The sequence below is a fragment of the Rousettus aegyptiacus genome, unplaced genomic scaffold, assembly GCF_014176215.1.
Source record: "Rousettus aegyptiacus isolate mRouAeg1 unplaced genomic scaffold, mRouAeg1.p scaffold_m13_p_3, whole genome shotgun sequence".
Classification (NCBI taxonomy): Eukaryota; Metazoa; Chordata; class Mammalia; order Chiroptera; family Pteropodidae; genus Rousettus; species Rousettus aegyptiacus.
Genome location: NW_023416306.1, coordinates 22098091 through 22112694, shown reverse-complemented (window position 1 = coordinate 22112694; position 14604 = coordinate 22098091). Strand labels below are relative to the sequence as shown.

The 14604-nt window shown below is 41.3% G+C and overlaps 1 long non-coding RNA gene across 1 annotated transcript; it reads left to right on the top strand.

Moving 5' to 3' along the window:
* The first annotated feature begins 3529 nt into the window (after window positions 1-3529).
* Window positions 3530-12619, top strand: LOC107518148. The gene is made up of 2 exons (XR_001598757.2): window positions 3530-3867; window positions 10979-12619. It is a non-coding gene; the product is annotated as an uncharacterized LOC107518148 (long non-coding RNA).
* Window positions 12620-14604: the final 1985 nt, after the last annotated feature.

The following is a 14604-nucleotide window of genomic DNA, read 5'->3' as shown; positions in this document are numbered from 1 at the left end:
TTCAGGCAATAACTAGATTGGACCTATACCTGTTTTGGAAGAGATTTGGATTATACCAATTCTTAAGAATTTATCTCAATATCTAGCATTGTGTAAACATATCCTAAGTCATTATGAATTACCACCTTTGTCTCTGAGACTATGAAGGAACAGGAGAGCTGGAAATGGGATATGAGGTCATACCTCTCAATTTTAGGTATATGTCCAAGTTTTATTAAAAACAATCCTTTTTTGTTTGAAGAACAAATCTCAAATCGGCATGCTCTCCCTTGTTTGTCTGGTATGTCAATGAGTTAAATTACACTTCCTGATCATACTCTAAGCTTCTTAAAGAACATAGCAATACCTCAATACTAGTACCAACATTAAATTTATCCACCCTTCAACTTCCTTTCTTGGCGAATTAAACCATCTCCTAGGCTAGAAAATCAAGAGGCATCTAAGCTTCACCTTCCCTCTCTCTCACCTTCCACATCTGATTGTCAACTCCAGGTACCATTCCTAGCTCCTCAGTATCCTTTATACCTGCCGGCTCCATCCCCACGGCCACTACCTCGGGTCACCCTCCTCTCAGCTGTGTTCTTCACCAAACTTCACATATTTTCCTCTCATTTTTCTTTCTTCTCAGACAACTCTAATGGCATTTGATTCTAATCCTTTTGTGTCACTGACCCTTTGAGAATAAAGCTCTGGACACTCTCCTCAGAAAACAAACTCATGTACACATAAGATATAACCATCCACCTACAAGTTTAGGGTATTCATCTCACCATGTCTACGAACCTCTTGATGTCACCAAGTGACAACTTTAGCATCATCAGGGGTCCAAAGTGAGTTTTAGAAATTGCAGGGCTTATGGCATTCTCCGCACGCCCCCCACTGCCCCTAAGTAACAGCACATGTCAGGATGTTACTGAAGTCGAGACTCCTCAGTGTAGACTCGAAGCTCATCCAAATCTTGCCCCCGATTTTCTTTCCAGACCCAACTTTTTGCACATATAATTCAAACATATCAAATATAAAATCTTGCCCCATGTTCCATATTTTGGTACTCTTGGTGTCTAATGTGGTGCCCAGCACTGAAAATATTTAGTAAGTGTTTCGGGCGAGGGAAGGAAGAAGAGAAGAATGTTTTTTGTGTGTGCTCTTCCTTTCCAGAGAGATATTCAAAAGACTAAATTCCCAAGAAGAACATGTGAGATGGCAAACATCTTTGGCAAATACTAATAACAACTTTACAAATCCTACTAATCTCTTTCTCCTCAGCCCTGCTCACTAGATCGATACTGGAATCTATTATTTTAGTGCATTTCCACCTCTACTCTCCAACCTCTATTTCCCCAGGGATTCTGTAGTTCACTGCCTTTTTTTTTTCCTTTTTTTAGCTTATTCAAGTTGTACCACTTATTTCTCATTCCAAAATGCCCTTATGACAAAGTGATTGACAAAATGGGTTCTGGAGTGAGGAAGTCTAAGGAGTGAATCTTGGCTTCAGCAGTGATTAGCTCCAGAGCAGACTTGGACTGTCTTTACTCACTTTCTGTACTGCTAATAAGTGAACATATACTGCATTATGTCTTTGGTGGGAGATGTCACTTCTCTGTTGCTTCTCCTACCACCAACATGGTGTTGCATATGGCTGCTCAGACCAAGATTGGAGATTAATTTAGTCCGTACAGAGCTCACAGAAATCTGAACTAAAGTACAGTGTGAAGGCCCATCTCCTTGGTGCTCTATAATTTACAGTTTCTAATAATCAATATGTAAATGTTTCTAGAAAAATGGACAATCTTCCACTGAGTCCTGGACTTATAATGTGGCTCTTCTTATAGACTTATGAGGTTGGAAGGAACCTCAATATTCTACTCAGAATCTCCTGAAATGATTACAGGCCAAACATTTGGAAAGGCTTGGGTTTGTAGATGGCTTCATTTCTAGAAAGATAGTGGACTGATATTGAGAGCTGACATTCTGGAATAACTGCTCACCCAAAACCAAAAATTAATTGATAAATTTGAAATAGCCAGAACCCTCGAAGGAGGATGTCACCTCTCATACTAATCAGGGAACATGAGGTTAGCCTAGACTTGTGCAAGACTGACCCCAAACATTCAGAACACAGATCTGGAAGAAAAGAGGGTACAGGAAGGCTAGGACACCTTCAAACTTTTTCGTGATTTTTTTTTTTTTTAAAGATCAATGATTCCAAAGAGGGTCGCAAAGGAGAGATAGCTGGGAGAACAGTGAGAATGTATGGGAAGCTCTCTGACATGCTCAGCTTTAAAGATCATGAAAATGAGATGGAAAGAAGAAAATGTAGTTGCAGAATCAAATGTGAGAATGCTCTAGAGCAGCCTGGAGAATGGATAGAGCAGAGACATAAAGGGATCACTCTTGCCTGGTTTGTTCCTTCATCCAATTGTTTAGCAACACTGATTGTGCATCTGGCTTTGTCAGTAACTGAATAAAGACTCTCTCTCAAGTCTGAGCTTGAGCATTAGGTGCTTCAGCCCTTTTTGATTCCTTCTGATCCAGCTCATGCTTATTGTCTTAACTTTTGAGTCACACATCTATGGTCTCCTTTCCTCTCTGATAGCAAGGCCACTTGAGTCGTGCTTTCCTGAATTAAGTAAATGCCTGTGCCAGTCAATGCACAATTGTTGTTTGTGACCTTCCTGAGGTTTCCTGTTTCCTCCTAATGCATTAGAAGAACAAATCAATAAAGTCTGTGTCCCAGTACCTTGGGTAACTGCCATCTTCATGGTTACATCACTATCCAGGGCAACTGTGGAACACGGTGGGGCAATTAACCCCAGGCAGAGTGAGAGGGCTGGGCTGGACTCATCGCAGACTCACACAGAGACAGTGAAATTGCTCTTGGCTCCCATGGAGGCACAAAGCTTCTCCCACCACGTGGTGATTTGTATTCAGCTGCAGCCCCCTCCCTTGGCACCGGGTAGATGGGGCCGCAGGAGAAAACTAAGGAAGAAGGAAGGGGCTGTTGTCCTTGACAAGGAAACGATTGATGTCTCTGCTTTCTCACCCTCTTTAAATTGAGATGGGGACAAGATTAAAAGTTCAGGCAGGAAGCCAACTGGTGACTTACAACACTGATCAACCAGCCTAGTGCATGAAGAAACCTGTGGCTCATTTCTCAAGAAATGAGCTGCCTGAATATTTGAAATTTTCTCCATTCTTACTAGAATTTAGCATTAGGGCATTATTATGGCAATAATAATAATTAATAATAATAATAAAATATAAACTTATTGAATATCATATGCGATATTCTGTATTTTATATTCATTACCTCTTTTAATCCTCGCAATGACAGAATAAAGTAAATGTAATTATCTCCATTTTATAGATGAAGAAACTGAGGCTCTGAGGCGTTAAGAAGCTTGATTGGGATGACACAGGTACAAGCAGTAGAATCAGAATTCAAACCCAAGTCTGCCTGACACCAAACCACTTGCTATTCCGTTGCATCTTATTGGGTGATACACAATGAATGACATGGTTTGCTTTTCTTAAGGCACAGATACGGTTGCGGAACAGTGTGAAATGATCGTAACTATCCCATTAGTTAAGAGTTCTCTGAAACTTGTACCGCCCTTCTTGTGGCTTAACTGCCAGCAGATGGTAGGGCACATTCCCTCAGGCCTACAGCCTTTCCCATTTTCTTAATGGAAACGTTTTTACTGCCTTCGGCTTTGTGTCACGGAGGAGGACCCCTTGGAGTTGTCAGTGTTTTCACAGAAGGAGCAAAGCCAAAATGGGGCAAGGGATGGAATCAAGAATGGACACTGACGAATGTGGCCAACTTTGACAACCACCTCTAGTACAAGCAAGGAAAAAGGAGTCAGGGTAAGTCAAGGTCAGCTATCACATCAATAAGACTAGTCATCGTGTCCAGGATGAATGAATGTATAAAAATAAATCGAAGGTAGATCTGAGATCAGAGTTGTCAAGGCGGTGAGACAGGCGGTGATGAGACAAGGTAAGGGAACTAGAAAGTAAGTAGTTCTAGAAACATGGTAACTTCCATGAATAGTTAATGAGCATGCAGGACTTCTCTTTAGAAAGTTCTACATCTAGCTTTGAAATTAAATCTTAATCTGTCTTAAAGGTACAGTGCTTAAAACTTGATATCTAAGAATCGCATCTTCTCTTTGATGGAGTGGCTGAGACTTGTTTGTACGGGAGGCACACCCAGTTAACTCAAATGCTCAGAACACTACTGTGAAAGGTCAAGGCATGCGATCAATCCCCATGAGAGCCAGTTAGGTTAGCTCTGTCTCAGTGTCATATCTTTGCTTTTAGCCTCTGGCAGCTCTCTGGGGAAATAAATGCCATTAATCAGAAGGGGTACCAGGCAAGTTCGTGCGGACTGAGCAACAGAAACCTATTCTTTCTCTTGGTGAATCAGCAGCACCGTCTCCAAGGGTTTATCAGAGAGCATAACCATCTCGTTTCTCTCCAAAGAGATAATAGACTCAAGATATAAAATGGTTATTTAATTTGTGTTTATTCAAGTCATAATATGATTATTTAATGATGTGGGGTTGATCTTTGCACTCTTCTAACTTAATAACTTTGAGTTACTCCGCTTACTCTCGAGTACAAATCACTAGACATAAACACTTCCCAAACAGGCAGATTATTCTGCATTGCCCAATCAATCTCATTCTATTTTATTAATTTTTAAAAAAATTCTAACTCTTTTCTGTGCTACCAAATAGCATGCATCCTGGGACTGTTAGCCAAAAGTATGACCCTTAGGATCCCAAATGAATTAGCCTTGATTTAACCTGGAGAGATTACATTTTGGACATTTGTGGTGTCGCCAAGTCTTTCTTCCTCTCATTTTGCTCACCCCTGTGAAGTGAAATGAACTTCATTTGGTATTTTATGATTTGAGTGGTTAACTCTTCTGATACTAAACAAAGAACCATGCTTCATTCTGACAATTTGTACCCTCCAGGCTTTCCTCATGAGTGATTCCTTCCCCAACCTCTTTGGAGAATAATGGTGAAGGTCTGTTTATTCAGTACTCCTCATGGGTGAAGGCTCTTCCAACCTATAAATAAAACAAATTTAACTTTTACAGAGTTAGTAATGCCATGAAGAGATAAGCAAGTGGCTGGCTGCTTGCTGGCAGCAGAAATTGGCCCAAGGATTTTCATAATACAGCCCAGGGCTCTTTATTGTAAGAAGAGTCTTTTATTGTGATAAGAACTTAACTAAATAATAATAATAATTCTCTCTTTGTCACAGACTTTCCTACTAAAAACAGGAAGCTGAAATTGATCATATCCTGAGACTATGATGGTTGTAGGATTTATAGTCACTTACTACATTTGAAATTGGGGCAAAATCTTTTAAGAATAGGGTCTCTAGTGAAAAATCTACTTGTGCATTGAATGCCATTTAATTGAACATTTACCACAACCTTACTGATATGTTTACATTGTCACGCCAGGACATTTAAGGTGACACAAAAATAAACAAAATGCCATACTATCCCTATCCTTTAATAAAATTCACTAATGGGCCAATCATAGTTTTTTATTTTTTAATCTTTCATAAATGTCAGAATCTAATTATTACTATTACGATGCAGAAGATGGAAGACAAGGTAGTGTGAAATAAAAAGGGCATTTGGAATCAGATTGACCAGGGTTCAAATTTTTGTTCTTTTCTTTACTAGCTGAGTGACCTTGAGAAAGTTTTGCTGAAAATCAAAGCTAATAACAATTACTTCATAAGGATGTTGTGAGAAGCATAGGACACAGGAATCAACATTCCACAGAGAGTGCTCAATAATGCAGTTCCCTTTTCCCTTCCTACAAATAAAGTCTTACAATAATGTAGGGGGAGTAAAAGTTTTAATTTGGGGAATTCAGGAAGGGTTATAGGAAGAGGTAACATTTTATCTGGGGAATAGGTAGATCCAAAAAATCAGATAAATTTCTTACAAAGAGGAGTGACAATATGTATAATTCAGGGAGAAGAGTTTTCACAATCAAAGACTCAGAGTCAAAAATAATGATGACTCTCAAGAGTGAGTTAGAAATTATGGAGGATACAATTTTAGGAAGAAGAATGGCTTCAGCCAAGGCCAGAATGATAGGTAACAATAGCATGTAGCTGTGAAGAAAAGATCTAAAAAGGCATAAAGTACATGGAGTAGGAGAAATGGGGCGAGGGGGGATAAAATAACATTTATAGAGTACCAGGCATTGTACTACCTGCTTTATATACCTTATTTCAATTAATGTTTGCAACGATCCTGAGATATAGATATTATTAGTTTCTGAACAGACTTAGAGAGTTTCAATTATGTGCTCAAGGTTGTACAGTTAGTAAAGGACAAAGACAAAATTCAAATATAAATCTATGTTTCTCTACATCCCACTCATTCACGAGGCCTTTTAGGAAAATCGATTTATTGGCTCTTGTAATCATTTAACCATGAGATGATGAAGGGCTGAAATGCGGTAGTAGGCCCACCCCAAATAAATAGATAAATGAATGGCTGAATGGACAAATAAATGTGAAGATGACTAGAAGGATAGACATATGAGTAGAGAACAGATGATTGGATGGTTGCAAGAGATATGGTAGAGGTAGTATCAGTACAATGAAGGAACTGGAAAGATAAAGCATTAAATGTAACTTTAAATGCTAGAACATTTTACAAAATCAGACAGCATTAATGAAGACAAAACACAGGAAGAAAGAACAAGTTACTAAAAAAGGGAGAAACATTTGGAACTGTGACTCAGAATACAATTTTATGGGAATTATCTGCTAAAAAATTACTAAATGTGAATATGCTCATTGGATGTCCAGACCTGCATGGACAAAGCAGCCACTTTGTCCCAAGGGCGAGTTCACCTGCTGGGGGTAGACGAGTAGACTGACCCTCAGGCTGCATGGGAAAACTTGAGCTGACTCTGTCAAGCCCTCACCACCCTGCTCACATCTGAATTCTGATTAAAACAGTTAATTAGTGAAAACTTAGGAAAGTAAATTTTTTAAATGTTCAGCAGACCAAAGAACAGGTTCTTTTTCCTTTTGAACTCTGTATTGGAGTCACTGGGAAACAGATCACTTGCAAAGCATGCTGTTTGAGGATTTTATAGATGCCCTCCAACTGAAAAATCCCATTCCTAAGGTCCAGTTCCAATGTAACCTCCTCTCTGAAACCTCATCAGTGCAGAGTTGACTGAATCACTTGACTAGATGAGAATGATATCTCTCAGAATGTCTTTCCCTACATTGTTCCAAGTTAGTGTGGGTCATAAGAGATGTTTTGCATGAGTTTTGGATGGTAGAATTGAAATAGAATCCATATTCATTTTGCACTCAGAGGTCAACAAAGGAGTGCCAAGCACCATTGCAGACCATATTTATTGTCACTTACCTGCTGACTGACTTTGTTGCCATGGGCAGCAGCCAAACCAGCAGCAACTCCAGTTCCCACTGGATCCCCTTCAGCTTTTCCAATCAATTCCTGTGTCACAAAGTAGGTTTAGCTCCATGATGAAAGGCACCACTTCTGCAGGACTCACACATTATTGAGTTGAAGCCTTGAAGGCAATGAGAGGCCGACACAGGTTCCAGGCCATCTGGTGGGCCCTAGTCTGTCCCTACTTTCACATTCGTCTTCCTTACCCAATGTCTATCCTACTAACTCCAGGCTCCACAACCAGTCACAAAGATCAAAGGTTGGCAAACTGTGGCCGAAGGGACAAATCCAGCCTCTCTCTCTCTCTCTCTCTCTCTCTTTCTCTCTCTCTCTCTCTCTCATGCCCATTTGTTTGTGAATTGTTTAGGGCTGCTGTGATGCAAAACTGGCAGAATTGAGTAGTTGCTACAGAGACTATATATCCTGCAAAGCCTAAAATATTTATCGTCTGGCCCTGTTTGCAAATAGAAAATGTTTTCAAAGCTCTGATGAAGACAATAGCCATACACAGACCATTAAAACGCCTCCCACAACCAAGTGAGGTCAAATCCCCAATATATATGCATGTCTGCAATAGATATGTACGTATACATATATATTTAGAGACATTTATTTACCAGTTGTTTTATTTCTTTGACCAAGCCCTGGTTATTACACAATCTCTTTGCCATCTAATACTTGCAAGACAGGAAAATCAAATTCCTCCCTCTCCTGCATTGCCACAATATTTTGCTATTATAGCACTTGCCATTTTGTACTGTAATTATTTTTATCTCTAGCCGTGTAGTCTCCTTTACTAAATAATGAAATCTTAAGAGCCCTGTTTCTCCAAACACAATGTTCATTAAAGAATAATTAAATGAATGCCTAAGTAAACGAGTAAGCAAGCAAGCAAATGAATAACTGTAGAAAAGAACAAATGGATGTTTCTCTTCCCCTCGTTTGGCCTCTCTAGCTTCTATAAATTCCCCTGGTCGCATACCAGCAGACAGAGCCAGGGACTGCCAGACTGATGTTTGACTCTCAGTCTTGGTGCTGGCTCAGGCTGCTCAGCATGGTGGGCCATGGGAGTCTTTCCTGGGACCGCCTTGTCCTTCATGCCGCATAACTTGACAGGGACCACGTCCAGTTCTGGGCAGGCAGTGCTCTGCCAGGACAGTGGTGCCGTTGGTGGCAGACAGCCCTGCAGTCACCACAGTGATGATGGCCCTCTGCCATGGCTGCTGTAGGAGAGCTGGCAGGTGCTGGGAGGGGTCTGGCATGTAGGAAGCACCTGGTCTTTGCCAAGCATTTTCATGCTCATGGCCTCAGTTGAATCTTATGATAGCTAGAAGCATAGGGGAGGACTCAATGAGAACCGGGGTTGCTCTGTGACCTTGGTCAATTCATGTCACCTCTTTGTGTTTCCATTTCTCACCTGCCAAGTTCTGAAGTGCTATGATTTTGTGATTAAGACCCCAGCATGAAATTGATGGCTTTTCAACTCCTACTAACATAGGTTTTCTCTGACCCATGTGGCCTCAAAAAACAAAACAAAACAAAACAAAACAAAAAGGCTCTTTAGAGAGGAGAATGAGAAAGGAGTGTATAATAACTTGGGTGTTTACCAAACTGAAATATATTGTTATAAATAAAAATAAATGCAACTATCACTTATTGAGTACTTATGTGCAAAAATCTCAGCCGTGAATTTAAAATGAGTATGGGTTGCTACTGTCTTTAGAAATGGAATTTCACATCTGTGTTCTTAGAAGATTCTTCACACGGAGCAAAAAAGTCAATTCAAATAGTGTCAATTGTTTGACGTCCTAAGTCATAGGTGACAATTCTGCATATATACATACAGAAATATATATATAAATATACATCTATATGCAATGTAGATACCTACATATCAATATACATTAATATATATCTCCATTGTTAACTTCTGATAGCAGTAATCAAAATCACACTAATATTTGCTGAGTACCTACCATGTATCAGGTACATATATTTCATTTAACCTTTTAACAACCTTTTGCAATGGTTGTTATCCCATTTTTACTGTGGAAGAAATTCAGGATCAGAGAACCTAAGTGATTTGTCTGAAGCCACACAGCCAGGAAGTGACAGAGCTTAAATTCGCACACGTCTGTCTGATTCCAAAGCCAATGTTGTTTCTCTCATTTCAGTGCATCTGGAAGGAATCAGACTGTCCTCCTGCTATAAAAACATGCTCATATGCTTTGATGATCATCCTGTGAGCAAGGTTTTTGTTAACAACTTTGTAGGTAGATCTGCGGCTACAACCCACAGCCAGACATTTCCAGAAGACATCAATTGCCTATAATAAATGAGAAAGACAATTTATTGAATCAATGTCAAAGCTGTGAGAGATTCAGGGATCGGCACCCATATTTTTCCAGGTGAAGGCACTAAGCTTTAAAGAGAGTTACTTGTCCAAGTTCACACAGAGGTGGAGCTTGGAGTCTGACTCTTTAACGGATCATCTGCTCTTTTCAGAAATTTTAATGAGAGAGAAAGAGACAGACAGACAGACAGACAGACACCAAAATAAAAAGATCACGGGAGAGTGCTGGCAGGGAGAAGACCAAGTTAGGGGAGAAAGGCAGGAAGATTAGCATTGTTTTAAGCCAGAGCAAGCGTTTTAAATGGCAGGACAAGACAGGCAATATCTCTGTGATGGCTTCCCATCTGGACTGGAGAAGAAGCGGGCCTTTGAGTGCTTTTCTGAGGCTTCCTGCCACTGCTTTACAATCCCTAGAATTGAGAAAAACAGTTACTGAATGCCCCGGTGCCTTGGAGGTAGCAAAACAAAGCAATTGTGTCACGGTGAGCTGGAGCTGGGGCCGCCACTTCATTTCCTTTCCCATGGGAAATGAGAGCGTCACCAGCTTTGAGGAGCCTCTGTGATCCTACGTGTCTGTCTCTCTGCCCCTCTCTTCCTAATGCATTTAGAATCTAATGCTTCTTCTCCTGGCATGAATTGAAGTGATCCTTCTACACACCCCCACCCTGGTCAGCAATGATTTGTCAGTGCGAAACCCACAAAGGGTGGGCAGTAAGAGCATATGAAAAAGGAAGATACCAGGGTGCTCCAGATTCTAACCCTCCAATATAATAAATAACATGTGAGATGGGACTTGGGATGGGCAGGGAAAAGATGCATCATTCACTTTCATTGAGGTCACACTGCCCTTCTCTGCTCTTTTCAGAGAAAAGCTTTTTTTTTTTTTTTTTTTTTTTTTTTATACATGCATGCCACACTCACACATGCATGCTCCCTGCAAGAAGCCAACAAAGCATTTTGGTCATCTAAAGGCCACTCAGCTTCATCAAAGTTGAGTAAGATTTTAAAAAGCCTGACATCTCCCATATTCCTCATAGACAGATGAAAAGGGGGTTGGGACATTAAAACCATGTATGTATATGATGGATAAGATGGAGAAAGAGAGAGAGCAAGGATATGGTACAGATTAATGTCTCTCCCTGTATTTGCAGAGTCTTTTGTTTCAGGCCAGAGTGGTGGTGCATTGGAAGGGTTCTGGAATTTCAGAACACAAAGTAGCAGTTTTAAATAATGAGAGAAGATTCCACATGGAACGCTCATCTGGCTGTGGCAGCCTGTGACTGAATGAGAGAAAAGTGCCCTAGAAGCTATTCATTACGAATTCACTGGAAGCTCTCAAACGAGGCTGGCAGAAGCTGAAATTGAAGTGGTCTCTGACCTAATTTTCTTCTGCATGAAACATCTGCATCAAGGCTCTCTTTGATGTATTCCACTTGGCTCTGTCTACGGGATTGTATCACATGGCCTCCGTGTTGCCTCCTTATTGAAAGACATTTCCAGCCTGTGCAAGGTAATGCGATGTTACTGTTACCCAAGCTAATCACTCAATGTGCTCCTAAAATAGAAACAATAGCAGTTCAGAGACAATGTTGTCTGCTGGCTGTTCTGCAGCCTAGGCTCCTGGTTTTCCAACTCAGATGTGTGGCATTCGCCTCCTGTGATTCCAAAACAAAGGAGAAGGAGAAGACAGGTGAAGCCATGCAAGATAATGTTGAAGGACCAGCAGCTTTGTGTGTGAGAAGCTCCATCTTATTTGGTCCCTCAAACCATTGGCTGGGATTTTGATATCTTTTAAAACCTTGCAGAACAGTACTGAAAGACATCTGCCTTGAGAAAGGAAGGGTCTCTTGATGTAGGTGTTGCATTTATTCTAAATTCAGATTGACACCCTCAACTCGAGGGAGGGAGGGAAGGAGGGAGGGAGGGAGGGGGAGAGGGGGAGAGAGAGAGAGACTGAATGTTGAGTGTTTTGTGATTCTTTAGTGATCTATGAACTACTTTTCAAAATTGTCTTTCCCCTCTTAAACTTTCCCAACCTAGATAGAATGCAGGAGTGAATTTAAAAAAAAAAAAAAAAAGCAATAATGATAATCATCTTTTTTTAAAGCCACGGTAATGAGGCATTTTCTTTATCCTGGCAGAATAGCTCCTGCCTTTCCCCATGTGGGTTTGCTACAAGACTTAGTTAAGGGTGTGCTGTGTTCCCCACCATCCCGGCATTATGTGCATAACGGTGGTGTCTTTTGTGTCCCACCCCCTGAAGAAGAAACCTTTGAAATTCTAAATGACTGTGCTGCAGGTTTTAATGTCTGTTTCTGAAAAAGAATTGAGAAATGTGTGCTCACTGAGCAAGATGCAGCACGCCTTTGAAAAGCCTTTCTGCCTGGCTCCTCTGTCCCACGAATTTAGATGAATATACATTCTTGTAGATGCCTTCCAGTTCTCTTTATGCCTGGGAAGAATTACAGATGTGATCAACAGCCTGCTTTTGCCCAAATATTGATACCGCCGTGGACAAATGTGTAGTCACTCCCTCCCCTTCTAGTGCGTCCTCATCAAACTAAGCAAGCAGACATGAAGCATTTGGGAGGCAGAAGGATCTTTGAGGTCAGGTGGCAACCTGGTCCTCTGATAGGGAGGGCACAGTGAGAACAAATGGGACATGTGGGTGCATGTCAGCCTACCTGTTATGAAATCCCTTCGGAGGGCCCAGAGAAGGCAGTACAGTTGGGGCCTCAAGACAGTTTTCTTTAGTCATCTTCAAAAATCAAAGCAGATATTCTCCTCTTCCAGGAAGCCTTCCATCACTGCCCTCACTGCCTTGAGGCCTCATAGCTTTATAACTTGCCAGAGCAACAGTGTCCTCCTCTAGCAAAGCACTCAGGACTCTACATAGTCTGTCCTCCCTTTCATGCTGTGATATCTTGAAGGAAAGCAACGTATCCTATCTTTGTAGTCACACGTCTCCCACATGTAGGCTTACCGGCTTGTCCCCATTTGCCTGGGGATTCCTGGTTTTAGCATGGAAAAGTCCAATGTCCTGGGTAGCCTCTCGTCCCTGGACATACCGCTAGGCACACAGTAAGTGCTCAATAAATGTGTTAAACGAATTAATAAGAAAAATGTTATATCACTTTTATTTTGTGAATTGTAAACGCTCGGAGTAGTATGTTTTACACACAGCATCTCTCTGCGGGAAGGCGGAAACTGGTCAACCGAGCCTCACTCTCCCAGTGGTCCCGCCCACCTAACCAGCTGCGGACCTGCCGGATCCTGCAGATGGAGGATCCGGGTTCTGCACCGCTGAGAGGAAGTTTTGAGGCCATCTGGTGCAAAATGCCATTGTGTGCCCTGGTTACCTTGAGGGCGTTATCAACAAGTAAGAGATATCTTCTTACAAAGGCATGAGTTGTTATAAGGCAAAAGGATGTGGAGAAAGAGGGAGGGAGGAGGGAGGGAGGAGGAAGGGAGGAGGGAGGGAGGAGGGAAGAAGGGAGGGGAAGGAGAGAGGGGTTCAGAGGAAAGGAGAGGAGGAGAGAGGAGGGAAAGACAAAACTCCAAATCGCTGGTGCTTAGCTCTTGTGGACATTCAAGGTTTATCAAGACCTGCAAGGCCCAGCCTCCATTTCTATCTTCATCCCTAGTCACTGCCTCCTCTTTTACCCCATTGAACCTGGAGAAGGCTTCCTACTAGTCCTCCAGCACGCAAGCCTGCTACCTTTTGGCCCTTGTACTCAGTACGCCCCTACTTGGAATGTCCTTCCCCCAGGTATCCACAGGGCCTGCTCCCCCTGTTTATTTAGGCCCTTGTTGGGAGATCTTAACATTACCACCCAGTGTAAATGAGCTCTTCCCTGTCCATCTCCACTCATCCTCTGATCCTGCTATAATGGTCATCACAGCCCTTACCACCACGTCATATTTTTGTTTATCATCTCTCTAGAGCAGCACTGGCTAATAGAATGTCCTGTGATAATGGTGACTTCTGTATCTGTACCATCCCATAGAGCAGCTGCTAGTCACATGTCACCACTAAAGGGCTTGAAACTCAAGTATATGAGCACTCAAAATTCTCTAGTGAAACCGAGGACCTAAATTTTTAATTTTTTAAACTTTTTTTTCATTTAACTTAAATTCAAATAGCCATATATGGCTAATGGCTAGCATTTTGGACAGTGAAGTTCTAGAAATGTCTTGAGAGCAGGGATTCTTCTTTTGTTCATTTGTTTCTGATTGTACTTCTCAGTCCCCAGAGCAGTGCCAGGCATATAGGAGGCCTTCAGTAAATATTTTTAAAATAAATCAATAAATCTGGGCATGAAACAGGCACCTGTGATCAGGGAACAACTTAACAAGCCAGAATATTTTTAAGCTCTAATTATCCCAGGTCAGGATTCAAAATGAAGACATGCCTGAGAAGACTTTTCAGATGCAGAAGTTGTCAAAGGAACTTTCCCTCACCAGACTGTGCCACCTCTCTGAACTTAGGTTTCTTTACACATTAAATGGGAGTGTTTACTTCTTAGTATTTAAGAGATCTTTCACAGAATAAGGCGCTTGGAGTTCTCCAGGGACACAGAAAGCCTATGCGTAGGCATATAGCTATATACGTAGACAAGCACTTTGAAGAATGCTAACTTGTAATGTTTTTGCCAGTGATTATGATTTTGGAGGAGGGGAATGGTTTATATCCATTACAAAATGAGTCTTTGCTTAACAAAAGAATCCACAACGGAATTCTAAATTTGTTGCTCCTCGGTGCTTTTTAAATAAGAAT